Source organism: Amblyomma maculatum, chromosome 11, assembly GCF_055883805.1.
Source record: "Amblyomma maculatum isolate TAMU_Amacu chromosome 11, ASM5588380v1, whole genome shotgun sequence".
In the NCBI taxonomy this organism is placed as follows: domain Eukaryota; kingdom Metazoa; phylum Arthropoda; class Arachnida; order Ixodida; family Ixodidae; genus Amblyomma; species Amblyomma maculatum.
The window spans coordinates 8945926-8962709 of NC_139354.1; the positions used below are offsets into that span (position 1 = coordinate 8945926).

Here is a 16784-nt window from a genome sequence, read left to right on the forward strand (position 1 = left end):
GAAATCGAGCGAGTGTTTGTTGAGCATTACAAAGGACTGATAGGGAATGACAGAAGCGCAAAGGGCAGTCTGTGGGACGAATTTTTGCACCTCATGCCTCGATTAGACGAAGAGAAACGTGCGCGCTTAGAACAGCCTATTAACTTAGAGGAAGTTCAGAAGGCTATTGAGGACCTGCCACTTGGGAAAACACCAGGACCGGATGGGTTAGGCGCTGCTTTCTATAAAACATTCAGAGAAGAAGTCAGCCCGCTGCTATATGATATGATTGCAGAAGCATACAATGTAAAACAAATGCCACCTTCCTTCTCTACTGCCCACATTGTGCTTAGCCCCAAAACATGTGACCGAGAAAAAATGCTATCTGTGGGGGCTTATCGCCCGATAACCCTCACAAATGTCGACTACAAGATCTATATGAAGATTCTTGGCAAACGTTTACAGAGTGTCATCACGGACCTAGTTGGACCGCACCAAACGTGCGGAGTGAAAGGGCGTACCATCTGCACAAATGTGCACATCGCTCGAAGTATCCTTGAGTGCTGTGATGTGTTCGGTGGCCGAGTTGCAATGGTACAGCTAGACCTGTCGAAGGCGTTTGATCGCGTGGCGCACGATGTCTTGTACTCAGTTTTGGAACATGTAAATGTGGGCAGCATAATACAAGACGGGCTTAAAATGGTTTATAGCAGCTGTACAGTTCAAATAATTGTCAATAAGAACCTGTGTGAACCCATCCCTGTGCGGTCCTCCGTACGGCAGGGATGTCCGCTTTCACCATTGCTTTTTGCACTTTACCTTGAACCCTTCTGTTTAAGTCTTATTAACAACGACCGAATAAATGGCTTCAGGTTTCAGTCATCTAATGTTAAAATTCTTGCGTATGCGGACGACATTGCTGTATTCTGCAGTGACCGCGAGAGTGTACAAGAAAGTGTTGACGTCGCCAAGCGGTTTTGCCAGCAAACTGGTGCTGAGATCAATTGGGAAAAGAGTGTGGGCTTTTGGCACGGAAGCTGGGGAATTACACCACCGTTGTTCGCGAATCTGCAGTGGACAAACATGCCGTTGAACTACTTGGGTGTGCCTCTTGAGCACTATAACAAGAGCGCAGATTACTGGAACGAGGCGACGTCAAAAGTGAGCGAGAAAGCAAGGGCATGGCAAGGACGAGACTTGTCGATGTTTGCGAGAGCAACAGTATGCAACATTTTTTTAATTGCCAAAGTGTGGTATGTTTTGCAGTTTCTGGCTATGTCGCGTGTAAATGTGCAAAAAATGCATAGGGTATTTGCTGTGTTTATCTGGAATTCAAGTTGGGAGAGGGTCAGAAGAACCAATTTGTTTCGAACAGTTCAAGATGGTGGTCTGGGTCTCGCACATTTGTTTGTTCGCCAGGTTGTGTCTCGTTTTATGTTTATGAGGAATCAGAAAGACCCCTTCCTGCGCTCAATGATGCAGGTGCGTCTGAGCAGAACTCTTCCTGATTTTATAGTGTCCACTGTGAGATTGTCAACTTGTGGCGCTAGAGGTTATTTGAAAGAAGTTGTTGACTCTGTGCAATTTCTCAAGGTTCGGTTTTCACAAGAGTATCTCAGCACAGTAAAGAGGAAAAGACTGTACAAAGATCTTATAGATCTAATCATGCCAGTGCCTCTGTACCGTATAATAAACTCTGGAGGCCTAGGTCAAGATGTTCTTAAAAGAATTAAAAGGATGCCAGTTAAAGCAAGTGCAAAAACATTCTTTTTCAAACTGCACACGGGAACCTTGCCGGTTAAGACATGGCTATCTGACAAAGGCATTTTTGTACCCTGGACAACGAACTGCTTGCTGTGCAAAAAGCCAGAAACCGTCGCACATGTGTTCATTGAATGTTGGGACGCGATCTTCTATTGGGATGTCCTGCAACGTACACTAAAAAAGGAACTACCTTTAACACCGATTGGAATCCGCTACTTACCAACAGACACAGATGACACAGGTGTCCCTTATGACATGATTATGCTCCTCGGCCTCCATAGTTTATGGAAAACTCGAATGGCGGTGCGCAATGCAGATGTAAACGTCCGAACTACAAAGGAAAACTTTGTGGAAAGTGTATGTTATATACGTGATGTGTACCGAGTGCAGAAAGACCCACCAGCGTGGATGTGTGTGCTTGACGATTTAGTTCAAATCAAGTCATTTTAACTTTTGACCGGCTGAAGCAGCCGGGGTGCTTTTAACAATGTATCGTGCTTGTCTCAATAAAAAGGTATTAAAAAAAAAAAAAAAAAAAAAAAAAAAAAAAAAAAAAAAAACTCGTGGACAGCCGTGATCGTATAGTGGTTAGTACCTTGCGTTGTGGCCGCAATAACCCAGGTTCGAATCCTGGTCACGGCAAGTATTTTAATTTTACCATTCGCTATACCCTTATACATCTCAGCTCTCCATCTTCGTCCTCCGCGACTCTTTGGAACTGGTTGGCTTTGGCGCCGGCGTTTTTCTCTCTGCGTCTCGTTCCTCGTGGACAGCCGTGATCGTATAGTGGTTAGTACCTTGCGTTGTGGCCGAAATAACCCAGGTTCGAATCCTGGTCACGGCAAGTGTTTTAATTTTACCATTCGCTACGCCCCTTATATATGTCAGCTCTCCATCTTCGTCCTCCGCAACTCTTTGGAACTGGTTGGCCTTGGCGCCGGCGTTTTTCTCTCTGCGTCTCGTTCCTCGTGGACAGCCGTGATCGTATAGTGGTTAGTACCTTGCGTTGTGGCCGCAATAACCCAGGTTCGAATCCTGGTCACGGCAAGTATTTTAATTTTACCATTCGCTATACCCTTATACATCTCAGCTCTCCATCTTCGTCCTCCGCGACTCTTTGGAACTGGTTGGCCTCGGCGCCGGCGGTTTTCTCCCTGCGTCTCGTTCCTCGTGGACAGCCGTGATCGTATAGTGGTTAGTACCTTGCGTTGTGGCCGCAATAACCCAGGTTCGAATCCTGGTCACGGCAAGTATTTTAATTTTACCATTCGCTATACCCTTATACATCTCAGCTCTCCATCTTCGTCCTCCGCGACTCTTTGGAACTGGTTGGCTTTGGCGCCGGCGTTTTTCTCTCTGCGTCTCGTTCCTCGTGGACAGCCGTGATCGTATAGTGGTTAGTACCTTGCGTTGTGGCCGAAATAACCCAGGTTCGAATCCTGGTCACGGCAAGTATTTTAATTTTACCATTCGCTACGCCCCTTATATATGTCAGCTCTCCATCTTCGTCCTCCGCAACTCTTTGGAACTGGTTGGCCTTGGCGCCGGCGTTTTTCTCCCTGCGTCTCGTTCCTCGTGGACAGCCGTGATCGTATAGTGGTTAGTACCTTGCGTTGTGGCCGCAATAACCCAGGTTCGAATCCTGGTCACGGCAAGTATTTTAATTTTACCATTCGCTATACCCTTATACATCTCAGCTCTCCATCTTCGTCCTCCGCAACTCTTTGGAACTGGTTGGCCTTGGCGCCGGCGTTTTTCTCTCTGCGTCTCGTTCCTCGTGGACAGCCGTGATCGTATAGTGGTTAGTACCTTGCGTTGTGGCCGCAATAACCCAGGTTCGAATCCTGGTCACGGCAAGTATTTTAATTTTACCATTCGCTATACCCTTATACATCTCAGCTCTCCATCTTCGTCCTCCGCGACTCTTTGGAACTGGTTGGCCTTGGCGCCGGCGTTTTTCTCTCTGCGTCTCGTTCCTCGTGGACAGCCGTGATCGTATAGTGGTTAGTACCTTGCGTTGTGGCCGCAATAACCCAGGTTCGAATCCTGGTCACGGCAAGTATTTTAATTTTACCATTCGCTATACCCTTATACATCTCAGCTCTCCATCTTCGTCCTCCGCGACTCTTTGGAACTGGTTGGCCTCGGCGCCGGCGTTTTTCTCTCTGCGTCTCGTTCCTCGTGGACAGCCGTGATCGTATAGTGGTTAGTACCTTGCGTTGTGGCCGCAATAACCCAGGTTCGAATCCTGGTCACGGCAAGTATTTTAATTTTACCATTCGCTATACCCTTATACATCTCAGCTCTCCATCTTCGTCCTCCGCAACTCTTTGGAACTGGTTGGCCTTGGCGCCGGCGTTTTTCTCTCTGCGTCTCGTTCCTCGTGGACAGCCGTGATCGTATAGTGGTTAGTACCTTGCGTTGTGGCCGCAATAACCCAGGTTCGAATCCTGGTCACGGCAAGTATTTTAATTTTACCATTCGCTATACCCTTATACACCTCAGCTCTCCATCTTCGTCCTCCGCGACTCTTTGTTACTGGTTGGCCTCGGCGCCGGCGTTTTTCTCTCTGCGTCTCGTTCCTCGTGGACAGCCGTGATCGTATAGTGGTTAGTACCTTGCGTTGTGGCCGCAATAACCCAGGTTCGAATCCTGGTCACGGCAAGTATTTTAATTTTACCATTCGCTTCGCTATACCCTTATACATCTCAGCTCTCCATCTTCGTCCTCCGCGACTCTTTGGAACTGGTTGGCTTTGGCGCCGGCGTTTTTCTCTCTGCGTCTCGTTCCTCGTGGACAGCCGTGATCGTATAGTGGCTAGTACCTTGCGTTGTGGCCGCAATAACCCAGGTTCGAATCCTGGTCACGGCAAGTATTTTAATTTTACCATTCGCTATACCCTTATACATCTCAGCTCTCCATCTTCGTCCTCCGCGACTCTTTGGAACTGGTTGGCTTTGGCGCCGGCGTTTTTCTCTCTGCGTCTCGTTCCTCGTGGACAGCCGTGATCGTATAGTGGTTAGTACCTTGCGTTGTGGCCGAAATAACCCAGGTTCGAATCCTGGTCACGGCAAGTGTTTTAATTTTACCATTCGCTACGCCCCTTATATATGTCAGCTCTCCATCTTCGTCCTCCGCAACTCTTTGGAACTGGTTGGCCTTGGCGCCGGCGTTTTTCTCTCTGCGTCTCGTTCCTCGTGGACAGCCGTGATCGTATAGTGGTTAGTACCTTGCGTTGTGGCCGCAATAACCCAGGTTCGAATCCTGGTCACGGCAAGTATTTTAATTTTACCATTCGCTATACCCTTATACATCTCAGCTCTCCATCTTCGTCCTCCGCGACTCTTTGGAACTGGTTGGCCTCGGCGCCGGCGGTTTTCTCCCTGCGTCTCGTTCCTCGTGGACAGCCGTGATCGTATAGTGGTTAGTACCTTGCGTTGTGGCCGCAATAACCCAGGTTCGAATCCTGGTCACGGCAAGTATTTTAATTTTACCATTCGCTATACCCTTATACATCTCAGCTCTCCATCTTCGTCCTCCGCGACTCTTTGGAACTGGTTGGCTTTGGCGCCGGCGTTTTTCTCTCTGCGTCTCGTTCCTCGTGGACAGCCGTGATCGTATAGTGGTTAGTACCTTGCGTTGTGGCCGAAATAACCCAGGTTCGAATCCTGGTCACGGCAAGTATTTTAATTTTACCATTCGCTACGCCCCTTATATATGTCAGCTCTCCATCTTCGTCCTCCGCAACTCTTTGGAACTGGTTGGCCTTGGCGCCGGCGTTTTTCTCCCTGCGTCTCGTTCCTCGTGGACAGCCGTGATCGTATAGTGGTTAGTACCTTGCGTTGTGGCCGCAATAACCCAGGTTCGAATCCTGGTCACGGCAAGTATTTTAATTTTACCATTCGCTATACCCTTATACATCTCAGCTTTCCATCTTCGTCCTCCGCGACTCTTTGGAACTGGTTGGCCTCGGCGCCGGCGGTTTTCTCCCTGCGTCTCGTTCCTCGTGGACAGCCGTGATCGTATAGTGGTTAGTACCTTGCGTTGTGGCCGCAATAACCCAGGTTCGAATCCTGGTCACGGCAAGTATTTTAATTTTACCATTCGCTATACCCTTATACATCTCAGCTCTCCATCTTCGTCCTTCGCGACTCTTTGGAACTGGTTGGCCTTGGCGCCGGCGTTTTTCTCTCTGCGTCTCGTTCCTCGTGGACAGCCGTGATCGTATAGTGCTTAGTACCTTGCTTTGTGGCCGCAATAACCCAGGTTCGAATCCTGGTCACGGCAAGTATTTTAATTTTACCATTCGCTATACCCTTATACATCTCAGCTCTCCATCTTCGTCCTCCGCGACTCTTTGGAACTGGTTGGCCTCGGCGCCGGCGTTTTTCTCTCTGCGTCTCGTTCCTCGTGGACAGCCGTGATCGTATAGTGGTTAGTACCTTGCGTTGTGGCCGCAATAACCCAGGTTTGAATCCTGGTCACGGCAAGTATTTTAATTTTACCATTCGCTATACCCTTATACATCTCAGCTCTCCATCTTCGTCCTCCGCGACTCTTTGGAACTGGTTGGCCTCGGCGCCGGCGTTTTTCTCTCTGCGTCTCGTTCCTCGTGGACAGCCGTGATCGTATAGTGGTTAGTACCTTGCGTTGTGGCCGCAATAACCCAGGTTTGAATCCTGGTCACGGCAAGTATTTTAATTTTACCATTCGCTATACCCTTATACATCTCAGCTCTCCATCTTCGTCCTCCGCAACTCTTTGGAACTGGTTGGCCTTGGCGCCGGCGTTTTTCTCTCTGCGTCTCGTTCCTCGTGGACAGCCGTGATCGTATAGTGGTTAGTACCTTGCGTTGTGGCCGCAATAACCCAGGTTCGAATCCTGGTCACGGCAAGTATTTTAATTTTACCATTCGCTATACCCTTATACATCTCAGCTCTCCATCTTCGTCCTCCGCGACTCTTTGGAACTGGTTGGCCTTGGCGCCGGCGTTTTTCTCTCTGCGTCTCGTTTCTCGTGGACAGCCGTGATCGTATAGTGGTTAGTACCTTGCGTTGTGGCCGCAATAACCCAGGTTCGAATCCTGGTCACGGCAAGTATTTTAATTTTACCATTCGCTTCGCTATACCCTTATACATCTCAGCTCTCCATCTTCGTCCTCCGCGACTCTTTGGAACTGGTTGGCTTTGGCGCCGGCGTTTTTCTCTCTGCGTCTCGTTCCTCGTGGACAGCCGTGATCGTATAGTGGTTAGTACCTTGCGTTGTGGCCGCAATAACCCAGGTTCGAATCCTGGTCACGGCAAGTATTTTAATTTTACCATTCGCTACGCCCCTTATATATGTCAGCTCTCCATCTTCGTCCTCCGCAACTCTTTGGAACTGGTTGGCCTTGGCGCCGGCGTTTTTCTCTCTGCGTCTCGTTCCTCGTGGACAGCCGTGATCGTATAGTGGTTAGTACCTTGCGTTGTGGCCGCAATAACCCAGGTTCGAATCCTGGTCACGGCAAGTATTTTAATTTTACCATTCGCTATACCCTTATACATCTCAGCTCTCCATCTTCGTCCTCCGCGACTCTTTGGAACTGGTTGGCCTTGGCGCCGGCGTTTTTCTCTCTGCGTCTCGTTCCTCGTGGACAGCCGTGATCGTATAGTGGTTAGTACCTTGCGTTGTGGCCGCAATAACCCAGGTTCGAATCCTCGTCACGGCATGTATTTTTTTTCTCATTGAAGTCCCTCCTCTCCCGCGCTTCTTCAGATAGTTGGCCTAGGCGCTGGCTTTTTCCCAATGCCACCCGTCCCTGCCATGCGGTCGAAGTATTTATTCTGAGATAAATGCACTTTGGTGCGGGGAGCGTATAGCTGCCTTGGAAGGTGGTGGTGAAAAACTTTATATTTGGGAGCCTTAAGTGATTACATTCTAATGACGGGTCGGCTCTGGAAAAGTCGCCTAGTTGGCTATCACAGCTAGATGCTTGTGTGTGCCTCCCTGAATTTTGCCATGTGTATGCAGCCCCGTGATTTTGAGGCACGAGATGTTTTATTTTCTATTCCTCGGAAGTTTTCGCACGCAATAAGGAAAAAAAAAAAGAAAAGAAAAAGAACTGGATGAAGGTGAAAAACCGTCAAAACGAGGGCAATGGAAAGGCCCGCGCTCAGCGATATCAGATTAAAATGATTGAATGGAACGGTGTGTTACCGGGAGAATGCGACCATATTCAGCGGGCTTTTTTTCTTTTTTCGAGTATTACCAGGCGTTGTTTGCATTACACGACGTTAATGCGAATGAATTTAAGAAAAATTTTCTCAGAACGTTGCCGCAATTAAATGACAAATAAAATCGAAGACTGGAGCTCCTAATAAGTGCATCAGAGGTTGAAATCGAGGTAGAAAATTAGAATTTAGAAAAAGACATCAGGGCCAGATGGGCTAAGTGCAGTTACATATATATATATATATATATATATATATATATATATATATATATATATATATATATATATATATATATATATATATATATATATATATATATACCTACTGTCCCAGCTAACTTGAACCAAGGTTTAATATAGATATAAGTATATATCCAATAAGATGGACAAAAAGGCCCTACTGATAAAAACAAAACGATTAATTTCGACTCAATAAGAGACCGGAAGTGAGAGACAACGAAATCGGCGTATCTGGCAGGATATCCTGCCAAAGACGTTAATACATTTCTGTACAGCCGAGCGAACCGTCCAGCTGCGGAAGCCCAGTTGAGTAACGCCAAACGAGGGTACACTTGGAATAGTCAAAGATATACATTTTTACAAGGAATTTCAAGAAAAAGTTTTCAGAGGCTGGTGAAACTACGACAGGACAAGAAAAATTGATCCAACGTGTCACGTTCATTGCAATATCAACTCATAGCTGGGGGAGGATTAGCAGCCAGATCTGTGAAGACGAAAGTTAAGGTGAGGAATTCTACATCTGATATTTGTCAGAGACGGGATCCGGTAAAAACGTCCCCGGAAAAAATGTCCCTTTTTGCGAAGTAGGAAAAAAATGTCCCCTAACCTGCGTTTCCCCGTGGCGAGCTGCAATGATTAATAATGTATGTTAACTTTATTACAATGGTTTCACCTGTCGGCTTGGAGAGAACTGCGAACATCGACTGATGCGGGCATCCATAACAAAAAAAGAAAAAGAAAAATGATGGCAGCGGTAATACGGTGACGGCGCCTCGTCTTCGCTTTGTTTGCGGGGTAAAGGCGAGCTGACCACCTGCTCTACCGGACCAGAAGCTTGGAGCGATGCTTTAGGGTGGCCATGGTGCACGACCGGTTAATCCTTGCTCTGCTTACACCATCATCATCCTTATCACCATTCTACACCATCATCAGAGGAACGGTTGAACCTCGTCACCAGATGGCCTGGAAGGTAAATCTGGTGACGTCTTCTGCTTTGGGCGGTTCCCCGAAACTACCACGCGCCGATCCGGTTGTACGTTTCTCAGTGGGCAGTATTACCAAGCTCATTAGACCTGGCTTAATGATTGCATAACGAGCTGCGGAACTCAGAACCACGCAACGTGTAAAGAGCCAGATGGCTCTTTCACCATGCTTTTACACAGTTCTTGTAAACATCTCGGACGCCCAGAGAACACAGGTTCCAAATGATGATTACGTTTACCTCAAAGCCAAAAAAGAATGGCATAAAATGTGTACTTTTATTTTTCATGTGAGTTCCCGAAGAAATCATTCTTTTTTCTTCCAGTTTTTGCCTTGGGGACGTTTTTTTCCTAGTTGCTGCTTCTTCAGGGGCCGTTTCATCTTGGGACGTTTTTACCTACACCCGTCAGAGACATCGCATTGACGTGAAAGGCACTGACCCGGATTCTATTTATACTGAAATTTCCGGCGTCGTTAAAAAGATAAGAAGGGCGAATTGGAGCATTTCATATATATATATTTTTAATATTGCAGCTATCCATATAAGGCAAGTAGGGGAGTAACGGACGGATAGGCCCATTCAAGGAAGCTGACGCAGGAAAGTCTGCACTCTCACTCACTGAAATTCCACAATAACCAGGGAACTTACACAAGCCTAATTTCACGGATATGAGATGGCGCGAGATCATGGAACGGTCAACATAAAGTAAATGCAATAGACGTCAAAAGAGCCCCGCCGGGTGGTGCAGTGGTAAGACGCCCGACCACTGTGCCGGAGTACCCGGGTTCGAACCCGACTTCGGCGGCTGCGTTTCGATGGAGGCGAAACGGAGTGGCGTCCGTGTGCTGTACGATGTCAGTGCATATTAAAGAACCCCAGGTAGCCGAAATTTCCGGAGTCCTCCACTACGGCGTCTCTCATAGCCTTAGTCGCTTTGGGACGTTAAACCCCACAAACCAAACCAAACGTCAAAAGGGTACAAACTGAAAGGGCGCCCGTCACTACAATACGTTGCAGTGCTGTTAAACTCTCCGGACGGCCAATACAATAAAAAATGGGGGTGTAATCAGGTAGGCGGAATGAGAATAAAAATGCCAACCCCCCTTTTCCCTCACGCTGAGCAGTGAGCATCGAAAATGGTAACTAACACTGGTAAATAATTGTCCTGGTTCGGGTAAATGTCATCATAGACCAAGTTAAATTGAGACAGGCTTGTGAAATACACTCAGTAAAATATTTTGCAGGACATGTTGCTGCATTCCTTTTAATGTATTTCAAGCCCAAAAGCGACAGCACACAGAGAGACGACTGGAGATGCGCTACTTGCAACAATTTTTTGAAGCATACAAACAGCTGCTTATATAGGCATCAGTGCGGGAAATAAAAAGAAATGACTTGCGAACATAGGCTTCAAGAAACCAGAATCGTCTGCTGAATGCAAGTTTTTAGGTATGTTTTGTATCACCCATGTCCCTTCTTGTGTCTTTGTGATCGCGCGTGTCAAACATCTTTAGTTCCCTTTATATCACAACCCCCCCCCCCCCCCCCCTCCCCGCCCGTTGATGGCTAATAGGCAGCTGTTTATCTGCTTCAATAAATTGTTGCAAGTAGCGCATCTCCAGTCGTCTGTATGTCTGTGTGCCATCGCTGTTTCGCTTGAAATATTAGAAGCTTGTGAAAGACAACACCCATCTATTAACAACATGTGGCCTTTGATAGCGAGACCAATAAATACGAAAAAATAAATTCGGGAAAGTAATAAAAATCATTTGTGAACCCGCAGGCTCGACGCAAGGTGAGCGACGATCTCAGCCCGAGCCCGACTTAAGTTGCGTTCATGTAAATCCGGACGAGTCGGGCCAATGGTCGGATCGGGCTGACTCGACTCGGCTCGGCTCACCACTATTCGCCCGGTCGCGACTTCTTGGAAACAACAAGGAGGAAACAAACAATGCACGCACGCCATAGCGCATGCATGCTTTCCCACTGTCCCCCATCGATGCCCATAAGACAAGCAAACACATGTGACGGGGCTGCTGCGGGCATTCGCCTAAGGTTGCTTCCGGTGCTACGCATTTACAAGAAGGAATGTTAGTTAGCCGCTGCCTTTTTTTTTTTCTTTTTTTTTTGACAAAGTGCTAAACAAGCTCCGTCCCTCCAATGTATAGCATGAGTTTAAAATGAGACGGCGACTGCAACACCCTAAATCAGTAAAACGCAGTGTTCAGCAAATTTGTAAGCAGTGTTCGCATAAATGAATGACAAAATGTCTGGACTTGATACGAGCCTGAAACTAGAATACATCTACATATACATGACTGTCACCTTGAAATTAGGCGAACGGGAGAGGTAGGTAGGTAGCAACTTTAATGATTCAAAAAAGAACCAGGTGAGGGGGGAAGGGGGGGGGGGGGGGGTAAAGTGAAGTGAGGGAGCAGGACGACGATGGGCCCTCAGGCCGCTCTAGATGGCCGGACACTTTTGAGCTTCGGCGACCCCTCGGGCCCAGCTCACTGTCAGAAGCTGTACCTCCGGCAGCGAGCTGCGCAGAGCAGCCTCCCATCGCTCCTGATGTCTTGGCCCTTGCCACTGAGGCTTGGGTTTGTTCGGGCAGTTCAGGAAGACGTGAGTAAAGTCGGCTCTGGTGCTAGGACACAAGTGGCAGTGAGGAGTTGTGTTGTTGCCGCTATCCTACCTTAAAGCGCGTCACAGCCAGGGGCTTTTGGAAAAGTCTGAAATATTTGAGCACTCTACGTACGCGCCAAAGATTTGAAAATATTTAGAAAACACGTTTCTGCTTGTCATTCTAGCTGGTTCCGAAGTAAGTGGCAGCAGTTGCGGTAAGCACACCGGAAAGCCCGCAGTCAGCAGCCGTTAACACCAAGATACTTTGTTGGGCAAGTTGGTACTTATTCATTATTAAACAGCGCGAACACGAAGACAAAGGACAAGATAAAAGAAAGCCACAGTAAAAACGCTGACTCACAACTATGCCTAACCCCTTTACTCCAAGGCCCAGAAAAAACAAACATGAAGAAAACGAAACAATCACGTGAAACAACCCCTGGGTTCACCTGCTGCACAAATAGTCACTTAAAAATTACACCTCTTTGCTTGAAAGAGCAATTCAATTTCAACGGACAATAAGTGTATCAGCAAGACTTCTCTTTCTCTTTCAAGCAAAGAGGTGTCTTTTTTTAGTGACTTTTTGTGCAGCAGGTGAACCCAGGGGTTGTTTCACGTGATTGTTTCGTTTTCTTCATGTTTGTTTTTTCTGGGCCTTGGAGTAAAGGGCTTAGGCATAGTTGTGCACTTGTGTGTCAGCGCTTGTACTGTGGCTTTCTTTTATCTTGTCCTTTGTCTTCGTGTTCGCGCTGTTTAAATTAATAATGAAGCCGTTAGCACGCATATCAAATGAAAAAGCAATATGAAAAAGCGTGGGCATCAGCGGGAATTCGCGAATGTGGCAGCTTTTTACCAAGTGGCTGTCGAGAGTGCTCTCACGGTGCATTCCGGTGAATGGAGCCCGCTGCCACATGGTATTGTTACTTGTACTTCTCGGGTTTCTATTTTTACAGAACAAAAAAGAGCTACGCTAAGTCTGCCTCGCCGGAAAGACCTGAATCAGACTATTACCGTGGGGGCTAACTACGTACATTCCAAAGCACACCTGAGCTTTTAGACTTTTTAACATAAAAGGAAGCATGTAAATTTATGACATCTCTCAAATGCTATTTCAGTGCCGTTAGGTGCACACCAACATAGTTACCTTTAATAATCGTGCCATTTGACGCCAGTTCTTTCACCTAGCTGAAACATGGATGTAAACTTGACTTGGGAAATTAAAAACCGCAGCAAACAGGAATGAGGGAGGCGATGGCATAGGACGGTACTTGCAAGTGAAATTTTATTGAAAACATCGATGGTTTTTATAAACAGGTAGCACATGTGGCCTTACAGTCAGGTAAGATAAGATGATGAACCAGGAACCCAAACCAGACCTTTGTCAAACCATAAGACAATCATGCACACGTGGAAGCTATCAAAAGGAATACATTAAAAAATTACAGTAGAAAGGATCCAAAACACATGAAAAGAAAATGAACAAAGTGCTCAGATGTCACGTCACAAGAATATCCAATCCTTTTTGGAGGATGGAAATGGAAGGCCTCTACAATCTCTTTCAAGTTGCCCTTTCCTTCTTCCTCTGGCTGAATTAGAGACACCGCGATAAGTGCAACAGTGAACAGGCAGATTTGAACCCCCCGGCTCCTCCCAAGTAAGCGCGTCCTTTCTCAAACGATCGCTTCGGTACCTCCTGGTTTGTCCAATCTAAAAAGCCCGCATTTGAGGGAAACTTTGCAGATGACCCCTGTTGCGCAAGCAGCACGCTTGTTCTCATCCAAGTGTTGTACTGCTTCTTGCCACACGTGTTCACATTTGAGTCACTCTTTCCTACCAGATTTAATAACTTGAGAGTTCACAGGGCGCAGAAAAGAAAACAAAACAATGACATATTAAAAAAAAAAATACGACTCCTGTAAAGTGAGATTCCACCAATGTTTCGGCGCAGATTAAGTTCACAAGGACCACGTCTCACTTGCATTGGCTGACGGATTTGTTTCGGTCCTGGCATTCATTGCGCGTGTCTTTTAGCAAGTCAAGCGGAGCATGTTCTTTGCAGAAATCCAACAGATCGTTTATAGCCGCCTGAGTCAAGTTGTGTTTGCTGGCAATTAAGGCGAGCTCTTCTTCCATCGAAAGTCCTTGGTGATGTTCGCTGAGTACAGTTCCTTCATCGTGAGCTGGCACCACGTTCCGAAGCGAAGTAGTAGCTGATGTCGCGGAATTATCGTCGTCTTCGCTATCACTTGAGATTTCGCTGCTTGAGCTGATTGGAGACCTGGGCATGTCGTCGTTCACACCTGGGAAATTTTCTGTGCCCGCAGCCGGCACGAGTCCGTAGCTGGTATCAGCTAACGCTGAAAAATCAGAAGGTCCACTCTCCGGAGTCGAATTTCTTGTCTGTTTGCTGCATCCTGGATCCTGGTGCTGAACTGGGAGCTTGCAGACGTTATCCTGGTGAGTTTCACTGGCTCTTGGCCTTTTCCTGGCAGTTGGCACCGGAAAACCAGCTTCTTTCAGAATTTTTTCATATTCTTTTTTCACAGCACGGTACTTCGCCCATCTTGAAGTCATGATCGAACACGCACTGAATAGAAGAAGCAACGAGTACAAACAAGTACAACGAGCACGCAAGGAGCTGTTCGCCTTGTCCGAGGTGGTGCTGGAAACAGAGAGCAAGAGAGAACATTCTTCTCACCATAAGTGTGCGGCGGACAGCTTTTATTTGCCCTATCACCACTCTTCAAACATATCTGGAAACCCGACTCGGTGGACTGCAAAAACCTAGAAGTCAGCTTCTCTGCAGAGAAAACCCCCTTCACCATGGCAGCCAAACCTGTTTTGGGGGCAGAAGTTGGGTGCAGCGCACAATACTTCTATGTCCAGCCTGATGCCATGCACAAACCTGTTGAGCAGAATTCCTGAGCCTGGAGGAGGTAGGGGCGGGGGAGGTGTTATGAATAGCACTCACAAACGGAGTGGTTCTTAATCCCATAATTGCGACAACAAGAAGAGGGGTGCAGGAAATGGACGTGGCCATTATTGCCACAATAGACGTATCCTGCACTGCACCTAATTTCTGCCCCCAAAACAGGTTTGGCCGCCATGGTGAAGGGGTTTTGCTCTGCAGAGAAGCTGACTTCTAGGTTTCTGCAACCGTGCTCCCGCCAGGCGCCTCCACCGGCGCCGTAGAGTTGTGGAGCCGCAACAACCCAGGTTCGAATCCTGGTCACGGCAAATATTTTATTTTTGCCATTCGCTACGCCCCTTATACATCTGAGCTCTCCATCTTCGTCCTCCGCGATTCTTTGGAACTGGTTGGCCTTGGCGCCGGCGTTTTTCTCACTGCGTCTCGTTCCTCGTGGACAGCCGTGATCGTATAGCGGTTAGTACCTTGCGTTGTGGCCGCAATAACCCAGGTTCGAATCCTGGTCACGGCAAGTATTTTAACTTTTCCATTCGGAATCGCTACGCCCCTTATATGATGGCCGCATCGCAGTCACGTATGCTCCCGGTGACTACGTACGTTTGGCTCTGGATTCCTCTGCGCCGGCGAGGCCACACCAGAAATTTTTCTGCACGTACTCCGGATTCTCTAGCGCCTCCGTGACGTCAATTACGTCATTTCTTAAGCTACTTCGAGTAATTGCCGGTGCCACAAAGCCCCAGGTAGCCTACATCGCCCGCCTAAAACCTTGCCGTCGGACTGATGATTAATGTAGTTGTTCGCGCACGAGCTTTCACTGAAACGGGGGAAGTGATACGCGGCGTTCACAAGCACTGGGATGAAGAGGAAGAGTGGAGGCAAGCGGATTGAGAAGATAACCTTGGCGCCGGCGTTTTTCTCTCTGCGTCTCGTTCCTCGTGGACAGCCGTGATCGTATAGTGGTTAGTACCTTGCGTTGTGGCCGCAATAACCCAGGTTCGAATCCTGGTCACGGCATGTATTTTAATTTTTCCATTCGCTACGCCCTTATATGATGGCCGCATCGCAGTCACGTATGCTCCCGGTGACTAATTTTGGCTCTGGACCCCTCTGCGCCGGCGAGGCCACTACCAGAAATTTTTCTGCGCGTACTCCGGACTCCTCGTTATTCTCTAGCGCCTCAGTGACGTCCTTTCCTAAGCTACTTCGAGTAATTGCCGGTGTCACAAGACCCAGGTAGCCCACATCGCCCGCCTAAAACCTTGCCGTCGGACTGATGAATAATGTAGTTGTTCGCGGACGAGCTTTCACTGAAACGGGGGAAGTGATACGTAGCATTCACAAGCACTGGGATGAAGAGGAAGAATAGTGGAGGCAAGCGGATTGAGAAGATGACCGTTCCGCGACGTTCCGAAACCCTGTAAATAAATTAGTTTTCCCAATGGCCAATTCGTAATAATATACATACATATATATATATATATATATATATATATATATATATATATATATATATATATATATATATATATATATATATATATATATATATATATATATATATATATATCCCATCCCGTTGCCCCTTGCTTCTTTTGCTAAATAACGAACGTGAAGAGGATATTCACGTGAGAGCGTCGCCGACCAATTTTATAACTTTTCAGATGGTGGCCCAGGCCTAACCTGAGCGCGGTATCCAAATTTATTCAGGAGGAGGACAGACTTTATTGTCGTTGAGAAAAAAGTATCATATTGGCATAGGGTACAGTATCTAAAGCGATCAGGACACGGACCCATGCGATAATATATATAGAGAGCTTGCATGAAGCGATGCATGCTGAGTAATTCACCATGTTGTCTTCGTTGTCAGCAGACGACGCAGCACCACAAATATCACAAATAACTTGGTTGGTGATAAGTGTTCTCAAACTTTTGTCTCAAGTACCCAACCAGGCGGAGTTCCGCCCAAGATGTTCTCGTTCAAGTCATTGCGCCTTGACTTCAACCAGCAAACTGCACAGCTGGCCAAACGCTTCGTTTTCGCAGCGTGGCCGCTC

The 16784-nt window shown here is 47.2% G+C and overlaps 20 non-coding genes across 20 annotated transcripts; all 20 read left to right on the forward strand.

Moving 5' to 3' along the window:
* Positions 1–2313: 2313 nt before the first annotated feature.
* On the forward strand, positions 2314–2385 carry TRNAH-GUG (transfer RNA histidin (anticodon GUG)). Its single transcript has one exon. It is a non-coding gene; the product is annotated as a tRNA-His (tRNA).
* A 333-nt stretch (positions 2386–2718) lies between these two features.
* TRNAH-GUG (transfer RNA histidin (anticodon GUG)) lies at positions 2719–2790 on the forward strand. Its single transcript has one exon. It is a non-coding gene; the product is annotated as a tRNA-His (tRNA).
* A 130-nt stretch (positions 2791–2920) lies between these two features.
* On the forward strand, positions 2921–2992 carry TRNAH-GUG (transfer RNA histidin (anticodon GUG)). Its single transcript has one exon. It is a non-coding gene; the product is annotated as a tRNA-His (tRNA).
* A 333-nt stretch (positions 2993–3325) lies between these two features.
* On the forward strand, positions 3326–3397 carry TRNAH-GUG (transfer RNA histidin (anticodon GUG)). The gene has a single exon. It is a non-coding gene; the product is annotated as a tRNA-His (tRNA).
* Positions 3398–3527: 130 nt separating this feature from the next.
* On the forward strand, positions 3528–3599 carry TRNAH-GUG (transfer RNA histidin (anticodon GUG)). Its single transcript has one exon. It is a non-coding gene; the product is annotated as a tRNA-His (tRNA).
* Positions 3600–3729: 130 nt separating this feature from the next.
* TRNAH-GUG (transfer RNA histidin (anticodon GUG)) lies at positions 3730–3801 on the forward strand. The gene has a single exon. It is a non-coding gene; the product is annotated as a tRNA-His (tRNA).
* A 130-nt stretch (positions 3802–3931) lies between these two features.
* Positions 3932–4003, forward strand: TRNAH-GUG (transfer RNA histidin (anticodon GUG)). The gene has a single exon. It is a non-coding gene; the product is annotated as a tRNA-His (tRNA).
* A 130-nt stretch (positions 4004–4133) lies between these two features.
* Positions 4134–4205, forward strand: TRNAH-GUG (transfer RNA histidin (anticodon GUG)). Its single transcript has one exon. It is a non-coding gene; the product is annotated as a tRNA-His (tRNA).
* A 130-nt stretch (positions 4206–4335) lies between these two features.
* TRNAH-GUG (transfer RNA histidin (anticodon GUG)) lies at positions 4336–4407 on the forward strand. The gene has a single exon. It is a non-coding gene; the product is annotated as a tRNA-His (tRNA).
* Positions 4408–4542: 135 nt separating this feature from the next.
* On the forward strand, positions 4543–4614 carry TRNAH-GUG (transfer RNA histidin (anticodon GUG)). Its single transcript has one exon. It is a non-coding gene; the product is annotated as a tRNA-His (tRNA).
* Positions 4615–4947: 333 nt separating this feature from the next.
* On the forward strand, positions 4948–5019 carry TRNAH-GUG (transfer RNA histidin (anticodon GUG)). The gene has a single exon. It is a non-coding gene; the product is annotated as a tRNA-His (tRNA).
* A 130-nt stretch (positions 5020–5149) lies between these two features.
* TRNAH-GUG (transfer RNA histidin (anticodon GUG)) lies at positions 5150–5221 on the forward strand. Its single transcript has one exon. It is a non-coding gene; the product is annotated as a tRNA-His (tRNA).
* A 333-nt stretch (positions 5222–5554) lies between these two features.
* Positions 5555–5626, forward strand: TRNAH-GUG (transfer RNA histidin (anticodon GUG)). Its single transcript has one exon. It is a non-coding gene; the product is annotated as a tRNA-His (tRNA).
* A 130-nt stretch (positions 5627–5756) lies between these two features.
* TRNAH-GUG (transfer RNA histidin (anticodon GUG)) lies at positions 5757–5828 on the forward strand. The gene has a single exon. It is a non-coding gene; the product is annotated as a tRNA-His (tRNA).
* A 736-nt stretch (positions 5829–6564) lies between these two features.
* Positions 6565–6636, forward strand: TRNAH-GUG (transfer RNA histidin (anticodon GUG)). The gene has a single exon. It is a non-coding gene; the product is annotated as a tRNA-His (tRNA).
* Positions 6637–6766: 130 nt separating this feature from the next.
* Positions 6767–6838, forward strand: TRNAH-GUG (transfer RNA histidin (anticodon GUG)). Its single transcript has one exon. It is a non-coding gene; the product is annotated as a tRNA-His (tRNA).
* A 135-nt stretch (positions 6839–6973) lies between these two features.
* Positions 6974–7045, forward strand: TRNAH-GUG (transfer RNA histidin (anticodon GUG)). The gene has a single exon. It is a non-coding gene; the product is annotated as a tRNA-His (tRNA).
* Positions 7046–7176: 131 nt separating this feature from the next.
* Positions 7177–7248, forward strand: TRNAH-GUG (transfer RNA histidin (anticodon GUG)). The gene has a single exon. It is a non-coding gene; the product is annotated as a tRNA-His (tRNA).
* A 7921-nt stretch (positions 7249–15169) lies between these two features.
* TRNAH-GUG (transfer RNA histidin (anticodon GUG)) lies at positions 15170–15241 on the forward strand. The gene has a single exon. It is a non-coding gene; the product is annotated as a tRNA-His (tRNA).
* Positions 15242–15672: 431 nt separating this feature from the next.
* TRNAH-GUG (transfer RNA histidin (anticodon GUG)) lies at positions 15673–15744 on the forward strand. The gene has a single exon. It is a non-coding gene; the product is annotated as a tRNA-His (tRNA).
* The last annotated feature ends 1040 nt before the right edge of the window (positions 15745–16784 follow it).